The sequence below is a fragment of the Saccostrea cucullata genome, unplaced genomic scaffold (genome assembly GCF_032062105.1).
Source record: "Saccostrea cucullata isolate Sc308-1 unplaced genomic scaffold, CSIRO_AGI_Scuc_v1 ctg193, whole genome shotgun sequence".
NCBI classification, from domain to species: domain Eukaryota; kingdom Metazoa; phylum Mollusca; class Bivalvia; order Ostreida; family Ostreidae; genus Saccostrea; species Saccostrea cuccullata.
In genome coordinates, this window is record NW_026926125.1 from 74,263 (window position 1) to 85,786 (window position 11,524).

An 11,524-nucleotide genomic window follows, 5' to 3' on the forward strand; every position below is an offset into this window, starting at 1 on the left:
ATTCATCGTGACCATGACAAGTACTATATGTCTCAGTTTCAGAGATGAAACTTTGTTTGTTTTGTTTTGATCACTTTGAGAATTTTTCAGACATATTGGAACTCCAGCAATCGCCGGTGGAAGGATGAAACTTGAGATCTGACCATTGCACGTATGACGATTTTTTTGTGACAGGACCTTCTCCAACAAGACTTCGGTTTATACGGTTTCATCCGAAAGACCGGTCCCCACATTTTAACGCAGTCATTTTATTAAGTCCTTACCACTTTTCTTACTTGGATAGGGAAACATTTTTATGTGCAAAACAATACATATAGTACATCTAGTATTGCAAAGAAAACTTTGAAATTTTCTGCAAATTGTGATAAAACTTTTACAAATAATACTACATTTATATACGTATTATTTTAAAAGATAGAACTATGCTTTTAAAAAGTTTGTTTCCTCCATTTTTTTTTTTATTTCTTAATAATTATTTTCTTGCGTATTTGATTGTGTGTTTAAGATTTGCAGAATGATACTTTTGTGTTTTTTTTAAGTTTGTCTTTAATTAACAAACATAAATATTCTTCTTTTAATGATATACATCTACACTTTGCACAAATGCAATCAATCTAGCAAAATTATTCTAAAGTAATGTCACAAATGTTTTAGAATCTTACATGATCGCATGTTGTCAACCATTTTATACAAGCTAATGTCAAAAATCTATTTTAACTTTTGCCTTAGAATTCCATTCAGTTATATTTAATACTTATTAAAACAAGCTAATTCATAGAATTCGTGTCCCCCGCATAGGGAAAAAGTCGGATCCCCCTGACTGAATTTGTAGAATCATTAAATGTATACATGTATACTTAAGCAAATAAAATATGCCAATATGGATATAAAGATTTGATTGCTTATTCTTTTTTATGTGTATAGAAGATTCTTTTTATATGGAATATTTATCACACTGTAATGATGTTTTTATGAGTTTGTACAAGCCAGACCTCATAAAATTTTCATTTCACATGCTGAATACTATCATTTAGTAAAAAAAAAGTATTTCGAAAAAAAAAAAAAATAAATTGGATCGTCCGGGATGCGAACCCGGTGCCCTCTCACATGTGAAGCGAGAGACATACCATCAGACCACGGAATTGCTTTACACTGGCACAAATTATATGCAAACATGAAGTCACATACATGTACGAGGGTTGTCCCGTAAAATCGTGGACAAGTTGTCTATTTTGAAAAATAATCATCACTGCGTTCTGAAATTTTCACCACTTTTTAGTAGATAAATTATGAATATACATAGCAAATTTCAAATAGATATATGCATAGGTAAACAAATTGTGATATTTTATGTTATGTACTGTATCGACCTACGGCGCACGGATGATAACGTCAAAGTGTCTAAAACAGCGTCACGTTTCATCTTTGCTAAACTTAAAGTTGGATAAGGCCCACTTAAATTTAGAAATTTTATTGATTTACATATGTGAGTATCTATAACCAGTTAAGAAACCAATGTGGCACACTCATGCGATCTTCTGAATATTTATTAGCAAGTTACAGACAGTATTCTCACCATCATTCAACTAAAAGAGAATCTCACATCGACGGTCGACAGTGACAGCTTCCTTTGCTATTACAAATGGCAGTCTGTCCATATGTTTTGTACTATCTGGGGACTCGACCACGAAGACTTCACTAAGAAAACTTTCATTTCATTTATATACTAAAGATCTGGGGATATTTTTCATATTTTCTTTCTTCTGTATTCATTTAAAGTCTCTTAAGGCGTCATTACCACATCCTAATCTATCTGAACTGCTCTCCGGTGCGCCGTAACGTCATAAAAACTCGCCATTTTTCGTGCATTGTGTTTATTAGTTTCCCATTTCAAATGCTCGGGAAACTGCTAAAAATCAACCAAATGCCTTGAAATTTTTAAAAAGACGACAGAATTGATTAAGGAATGGAATTAAGATAATTTTCATCCTAATCTTATGTATTGAAAACTTTTATTACGAATTAATTCTTATGTCTTGTCTAATATAACCTTGCTATTTTTACCGTGCGCCGTAGGACCGTACCTTGTGCACATTCAAGCAGAAGAAAATCTTTATTTTTGAATATATATTATCAAAAACATTATGATTCACTTAAATATGATGAATAAACATTTACTGAAAATTTCAGTTTAGTGCGCCCATTACTTTTCGAGAAAAACGCTTTGTCCACGTTTTTATGGGACAACCCTCGTATATATTCACGTTCGATATTGTCAAAATTTTACACAATGAATGGTGTCTAATATTTAACCTTTATTAAACATTTCTAATAGATGTAATAAGAATATAAAGTCCACCGAGAACCTGTTTTATACGTAATAACTCTTCTCATGCCCCAGTGCTAAAAATAGCGACATGTAATACAATACAAACGGGACGGGACACTTTGAGAGGAGTAAGAGAGGTCCTAGGGAGTTTTGGTATAAAATTACATTGCAAAAGCTCAAAATCTTCTTGAAATATCGCCCGGAAAGGATTATAGTGTTTCATACAGACAGAATGTATAAATTTACGACCTTGAACTTTGACCTTTTGACCTCAAAATCAATAGGGGTCTTCCTTAGGCCACAGGGAGTTGTTATGTAAAATTCATTGCAAAAGCTCAAAGGGTTCTCGAGATATCGCGCGGAAACAAAAGTGTTATAACAGACCGAATTTGCGAATTTATGACCTTGACCTTTTGATCTCAAAATCAATAGGATTCTTCCCTAGTCCATAGGGAGTTGCTATGCAAAATTTCATTGCAAAAGCTGAAAGGGTTATCGAGATATCGTGTGGAAACGAAAGCGTTACAGACAGACAGAATGAAGTACGGACGGACGGACAGACAGCTAGACAGACGGACGGACAGACCCAAATTAATATCCCCTACTTTTTAAGCGGGGGACAATAATCAGATAACTATAGAGTTTGGTTTTCTCTATCGCCACACGGAAGAAATGTTACGACATTATGATGTTCCTTTTGTTCTTTGATTACAAGAAGCATACGGCGGATGTGACCGGTCGACAGGGGATTCTTATTCCCCATGGCACCCGATCCCGATTCTATTGATCTTCATTTGGTCCCTGTTTGCTCTGCTCCAAATTAGTATTGTTTTATGGACTTTAAGTTTGAATACTGTTCGTTATCTCCCTATTTATTGAAACAACCATTTATCTTTGAGGTGGACATTCTGTCCCAAAGGATACTTGTCGTTCGGTACATATTCATTCATGAAAAGTACATAGCATAGTGAAAAGATACTGGCAGACACGTGACCGGGTATAAAAAGGCATCACTCGGTCAAGTCTACATTGGAGAGATTGTTAGGGTTCAATAGGTGTTCCTCGGATAATTTTCATGGATATTTAGTCTATATATACCATGTAAGCAATCTTCAGATTCCCAGTTTGATATAAAACTAACAGTTCATACAAAAATGGAATGCTAAATTTCTATTAGAGATATATTTGAGGATTCCTTTTCCGTTTTCATGTGTTTTCCCCTCATATGTTCTACCACAAACTGTAAAACCTGCGACGTTTTGATTACAAACTCTTCGTTTTCTATATCCTACTGCACAGGGCGCCTATATCAAACCTTGGGAAAATCTGAAAAGCAGTAATGTCGTCTACATTATAGAATGTACCCTTCGAGGGCATGTTGGTGGAACCATGGGTTATCTTAATTAAAGAATATTGTTGCACAGATTTCAAATTAACAATAGAGGCCAACACCAAGCTATCCTAAACAAAGAAAGGGTTACCGTCATACTAATAGCCTATCAATGAGTACACCTTTCTGTAGACAACGAGAAGAATACCGGATTAAATAAACTATGCACGGTAGCAATGACAATGCCGGTAGTGTTGGAATCTTCCATGCTCACAAGGCAGCAATATGAATGTAATGTAACTGTACACAAATACGTCAGCATAGACATGGACATTGCTCTTACAATAAACGCCCCGTGGGGATCCGGGTTAGAATAGGTCCTCAGTACCCCTTGCTTGTCGTAAAAGGCGACTAAATGGGGCGGTCCTTCGGATGAGACCGTATAAACCGAGGCCCCGTGTCACAGCAGGTGTGGCACGATAAAGATCCCTCCCTGCTCAAAGGCCCTGAGTGCCGAGCATAGGCCTAAATTTGCAGCCCTTCACCGGCAATGGTGACGTCTCCATATCAGTGAAATATTCTGGAGAGGGACGTTAAACAGTATATAATCAATCAATCATCTTACAATAAACCTATTATACATGATGAGGGTATATATTGCTTAATTAACAATATACCATTTTCATCTGCATATGAGGTTTATGTTTCCAAAATGATTCGATACGCAAGAGCATGCATGTACGATCAATTTTCAAAATGACTTAAGCTGTTACCAACAAATGATGATACAAGGATATCAATAATCTTGTAATCATTTCGCATGTTTTATTGTAGATTCAATGATCTTATCAGCAAATAAAATCTATCATTAGATCAAATGCTGATTCATGTTTTTCATAGTAATAGTTGGGCCATAATATACCCACTGTATTTTCTACAGATTTTTTTTTCGCTCATCCGATTATGACAAGGAGAACATAGCGGGTGCTACTGGTCGATAAGGGATGGTTACTTCTCCATGACATCTGATCCACCTCTGATGTTTTTGGAGGTCTGTGTTTGCTTTGCTCCAGATTTGTTGTATTAAAATGGACTTTGAGATTGAAAACTGTTCGATATATCCATATTTTACTCATTCTCCTTTCATCTGTTAATCTTGAAATAAATTCGTCTTCTTTTATATAATTTTTTGCTATATCTAAGACGTCTTGTTAAATTATGGTTTTTGAGTAATTTTATATTGTCCTAATATTTTTTTCTTTTGCCTAGATCTCTCTATCACCAGATTCAAGATTAGTTGAAATGTTGAAAATATAAGTTGATGTGTTGTAAAGATAATCCGACTCAACGTTCGACTTAACTTTGGAATCATTGGCAACTTATACGGTAAATAATTAACATTATTAATGTAAGAAAGTTGAAAAGTGAAGGATGTGGAGATAACGAACAGTATTCAATATCAAAGTCAATAAAACAAAACAAAATAGGGGCAGAGCAAACAAGGACCTCCAAATTATCAGATGTGGGATCAGGTGTCATGGATGAGTGAGCATCCCCTGCCGACCGGTCACGCCCACACGTGTGTTCCTTGTCATGATCGGGGAACAACGGAAAAAATCCGTCGTCAATTCAGTGTATAAATAATGGACTAACAATTAGTATGAAAATCTTCAGTCAGCATTTGACTCAATGATTGTATTTGCTGACAAGGTCATTATATCGACCATAAAATTTCCGAAATGATGACTTTAAACAAAACTGCTGATATTCTTGTTTCATCAACTTGTTTGTCAATAATTTGCCTCGTTTTAGAAATTGTTCATACGTAGAGCATGTCCTTGCGTATCGAATCAACTGAGATATATAAACTCCCTAGGCAGGTGATGAAGGTATATTGCTGCATAAGTAAGGGAATTTGACGATAGAAAAGTTAAAGTTATCACGTTTATCGTAGAGCTTGGTTAGATTGCCATTAATGTCTTTTTCAAGTTAAATATCCAAGTGTGAAACAGATGTGTCAGACTCTGTGGTATTTTTTACCTCAAGCTCACCAGGATATATCGTATCGACATAGGGATGGAAATTACCATATGTTGTAAATGAAAATACGTCGTCGATATATCGAAATGTCGAGTTGAAGGCCACAGCAAGTGTTTTCTTCTTTTCACGCATAAGATTTTGTACAAATTCTGCTTCATATGAATACAAAAATAGGTTTGCTAATAACAGAGTGCATTTGGTACCCATGGGAATTTCAATAGGTTGTCGGAAGACCTAGTTTCCAAAAACCACATAGATATTCTCAATCAGAAACTCAAGCATCTTTTTGATGTCAACTTCAAAGTACTTGTGTGTGCAATTAGAATGTGTTTTAACAAAATAATTTTGCAAATGACCAGGTAAGTAAATTTCAATTTGTCTGGATATGTGAAGATCCATTCACCAGTTTAACATTTTAAAAGGCAGTCCGGTCAATCCGGATATCGGAAAAGTCCACTGTACTTTAATTTATAGTAAGGAATGGTTGTTTATAAAGTTGAAAAGGCGTAGGTTTTAAGCTGTTGATTTTGATAAAATGTTGTGATTTCAAATTGTCCAAACGTTCTTGGGAATTTTTGAGTATCTACATCTGATTCACATCACTTCTTGAATATATTGTTGAATAGTACTCTTGAAGTTTTTCCTTCACTATTGTCAATATCTTAGTGAGGAGTAAAGAAAGAGGCTTGGTTGAACATTTATTGGAACCCGCAATGTATCTTTGTTTGTAAGGATTCTTATAAAGTTTCGGAATCCAAGATATATATATGGTAGTTCAAATTCATTTTGGTTCTTAAGTATATTATAAATATTCAATACTGACCTATGATTTTGAAGAATTTCTTCCTTAGAAAGGGAACTATGAGTATAAGTTGGAATACCAGTTGTAGAATTAAATCCAAGTTCTTCTAAAATATAATTTATATAATGAGCCTTACAAACAAAGACAATGTTGTTACCTGCTTTGTCAGCAAGGACCAGTACGTACTGATCATATCATATATCTAATTCTTTTTTCACTTCTGGATTATTGAATACAGAATGACAGATGATTTTCATTTTGTCCCTCAATCTTTTAACACGCTATAGATGTTTTCTAATTAAGTAAATGGAGGTCAAAAGATGGACATTTTATTGGGAAAAGAGGTCCGAGGAAAAAAGCCTTTCACGTCACTACCTATGAAGTTAGAGCTAGATCTAAATATACGCACAATGAAATGCAAATGCATTTAGAAAGTTCAAAGAATTTTTAATATAGTTTTAAAGCTAGACAATTCACCAAAAGTTTGGAGTATACCTGAAATAAAACGTTCAAATGAGAAATTTAAAGACTTATGGATAGCCTGGAAATGAGACTGAAAAGTAACATCATAACGTTCGGTGATAGACAAAATCTATTTTCTTATATATATTTTAAAAGTATTGCTTATATCTAAGAGAAATATTTGGACAAAAATTCTAAAAATAATGGTATAAGTACAATAGTTTCCGTTACTTCCCGATCATGACAAGGAGCACACGGCGGGTGTGACCGGCCGACAGGGGATGCTCACCCCTTCATGGCCTCTAATCCCACCTCTGATGTTTTGGAGGTTCGTGTTTGCTCTGCTCCTATTTTGTATTGATTTATAGATTTTTGAGCTTGAATACTGTTCGTTATGTCCATAACATGCATTATTATTATAAGAATTTTTTCTCTCATATGGAGACTCCTTTCAAGTTCGTAAATACAGTCTGTTCGTTATCTCCATATATTTCATAAAAATGCACTATCTCCTGCACTTTTACGTTCGTCATCTTTGTTCTGATTTGAACAAATGTATATATATTTGTTGCACTTTAGCTATTTCTTTATCTGTTGCACTTTTCCAAGTTCCATTTATGAACCGAAAAACAAATAGAAAACGTCAAATAACTGCGTTTTCTTTGCTTTTGGTGTTACAAATACCTTTTCTCTTTGGCATTCTAGGCAGCCGATGGTCAGTTTCTTCCAGCCTATTTCTATATATACTCCCTTATCATAAGTGCAATTGCTAATCAAAATCTCAACTGATGACACAAAATAAAAACAGGACAAACGAAATGACTAGGGGGGTCTCCGCCCAACCTGTCGGAAACTAAAGTCAGATAAGACTGTCTTAATATTCTGATAATGAGAACAGAGTTTTTGTCAATATTTGACAAAAATTTAAACGTGAGTATATGACGCAAATTTTGTCGGCAAACATGAATACCAAGGCCTTTCACACTCTTGGTAGATAAAAGTTAGGTGGAAGATACTGGTGACATAGTATTGCTTTGTACATCTCTTGCTGATGAAATGCGGTATAATTTTATTCTTTAAAAAATGTTAATTTTAAATGATATTTATAAAATGGCATTTTACTAGTATATAACAAATTATTTATTTTTCAGATATTGATATCTTTTTCCTTTCGTCATTTGTATATTAGCGGCATGTGTTGTCAGGTTTCATAACTTGATTTATTATTATCGTACATGTATAAGCTTTTTGACGATTTCTAGAATCCCTTTATTTCTTGTGCAGATTTACGTACTTATTGTTATTTTTTAATTTATACAAAATTTTGTTCACAAATAAAAATTAATTGGATTTTGCAGCAGGCAAAGATATTTTAGTCCTCTCTTTTCAACAAGGTTGAATTTGATTTTTTTTTCTTTCATTAATTAAAATTTCCTTAACTTACAAGGTAAAAGATATAAAACTTATGTGGAGCAAGTTATTTCATTATCGTATTTTATACGTATAAAGAAAAAATATATTTTTAGTTAAAAAGGCTAATAAAAAAGAAAATAATTCGAAAACCATATATGGCGACTGGTGTTTTTTTTATTACGTAGAAGAATTCTTGGTTAACACTACAGGACTTGCACAATACACAGTTATAACGATAAAAAATTCTTGTATTGCTTTGACCTAGCACTGAAAGGACTTTATACGTACAGAAATGATTGACCTCCACAATGCATGTTACTCATTGGAAACCGAAGACAGTTCAGACCCTCTCGTAACCTTCCATATACTTTTGAATTCAACCGTAAGAGATAAAGTTCCATATATAGTTTTCAATGTTAAAGGTGTCATTTACTAGTCCTTACTCTACATGTATATCTCTTCAAAATTGTTTCCTTTTTTTCTCTGATTCCTCGTCTAGTTTATCATAAATTTACCCGGATGATGCTTGCACTTCGTGAAATGTTATGGTTTGTTTTCATTGTGCATGAAAGGGGGAAAACATTACATTTTTTCTATTTAAAATTAGGTAACATTTTATTAATGTTCTACTTTTAGCAGAGCTGAGTGAATCATTTTAATATTTTACGTCGTGAAACTTAAAAAAAAAAAATCATTTCTTTCCAATTCAGCTGTGAGTAATTTTCAAACTTGTAGGTTATAGATTGCATATATATGCCTGATAAATATTACCTACTTTCGCCGATGCACAACTCTGCACCAAACATATGTTAAATTCTCAGACCTTATAAATGACCGAATCTTTTACTGAGCAAAATGAACTTGAAATTTTTAGAAACAGTTAAAGTTTAATAATCATATTTGACAAATGGATCGGATATTTTTAATTATGAAGGTCATGACTTCCATTATCTTGTAGTAGGAGTGACAAACATGTGACTCAAACAAATTAATGTTCGAAACTTTCAACTATTGGACAGGCGTAACTTAAAGAAAGATATGTTATTTACAGGAAAAATTGTTTTGCATTATTTATCTACTCGAATGGTATTTATATGAACGTGACAACAAATAATTAGGGGGGCGGGGGGTTATATGCCCCCATTAATCGTAGTTTAAAATATCGTGGTCTGTGTCTCAACTTATTTGCTACGCGAGAGCTTGCTCTGAATATGATCAATTCTTAAAGCGAGGATTGCTGCTGACTTATAAGTTGATGTTACAGGGTATTCAACAGCCAAATCAGTATATCTCGTAAACGCTTTGGTCGTTATAATAACCTTGTTGTCAGATATAATTTAACACTGGGTCGTATTTCGGCTACATGACTTGTTTTATGCCAATTGTATGGCTTTGTTTTTAAAATGAATTTGAAAACAGGAAGTTCCGTCTACCAGATCAATACATAGGGCGCACGGCAGGTGTGATCGAGCAACAGCGAATGCTTGTAACTCCTCGTAAGCACCTGACCACTTTTGAATAACTATGTCAAAAGTGTTTTAAAATTCATTTAAAAAATATCGCCTCTATTCAACTAGTATTAAAATTGCGACTATTATTGAAATAGCTGCATTGTATTTCAAATGTTAATGTGGTGAATGTAGCATTTCAAAAACAGCTCTACATTACATTCTATCAACTATGGTTATAAGAGTAATTTTAGCTAAACCTTTCAATAGTGGTTACTACCAGTGTTTTGTATTGAAATGCACTCTCGCCCACTATTGAAATAATTATTTCAACAGTGGTCGTATTTCAGTAGTGGTTGCAACAGTGCACAATGACACTATGTAATTAAGAATCTTTGAAAATCTCATTGAATTTCATTCAGTTGTGGATAAGAGGGTGGGCACCCCAAAGCAGAACGGACGGACGTATAGACGGTCGGACATCCCGGTCACTATATACCCTCCCACTTTGCAAGCGGGGGGATAATAATTTCTGCAAAGCTCTCGAAATGATACTTCTGTACGTATCCAGTTCAATAATGTGCAATGTGTTAGTTCTCCTCGGAGAAAAGACCTGGGTAAAAAAATCAATTTATTTACAACAATCAAACCTTTTTTGGGCGTTATCTAAAAACGGTGGAAAGAAAGACGTCATTATAATGAAAATAGAGATTTAATTAATTCCCAATATCTCATACTATATGGTGTAAATCTATGTTTCAAAGTTATGACTTTTGCAGTTATCTTTCTTTCCTCGATAGCTCTAACTTTACTGTCATCCAAAAAATTGGCTGCATGGAAAGATATCTTTTTTTTATATCCCCACTTGAAAAGTGTGAGGGTATACAGTGATCGGTATGACAGTCCGTCTGTTACGCTTTGTGGTACCTAGCTCTTGTCCGCAACTCCTCTTTGCCACTGAACCAAATTTAATGATACTCTTGCAGAATCTTTGTTAAATGGTGCAGTTATGCACCTCCTATTTTACTTTTTGGTTTTCAATGCAAAAGATGGACACAGCCTTCATTCTACAATATTGAAGGGTATCCATCTCATATCCGCAACTCCTCCTTTACCATGGAATAAAATTTTTAATGACATTTTCAGATTCTTCAGTACGTAATGCCATTGTGCACCTCTTAATTTACTTTGTGATCTGACACTTATTTCGATTCTCCCAAAGCAAAAATTAGTATCTTCATATTTTAAATTTGTATATAATTTTCATATAAAAATTTAAATTGAAAAAAAAAAATTGTTAAGTACTTTCAAAAGTGAACGTTTTTCCTCTTCATCCGAGAATTATTTCGTCTCAATTAAAAGTCAACGTATTATCCCTAAATTATTGCAGGATTCTCTCAAATAGCCATGTCATCGTCTCAAGCCACGGTTCGGAGTCCACATATATAATACACGTAGCTCTCCGAAAAAAGACCGTACATCTTGGCCTTCATTTGCGACGAAGATAGCCATGCGTGATTTCATTTTTCCCTTACCTTTTCAGGATTTCCTTGTTTTTCATTGATTGAGTTTAACGAACTACAATTAACGGTTGGAAAATCCTCACTTTTGTCATTTCAAATATCATCAGTATTAAATTTTAATTAAATTTGAAACATTCAAATATTAACCAATTTTTTTTTTTAAAAATAAAATTTATT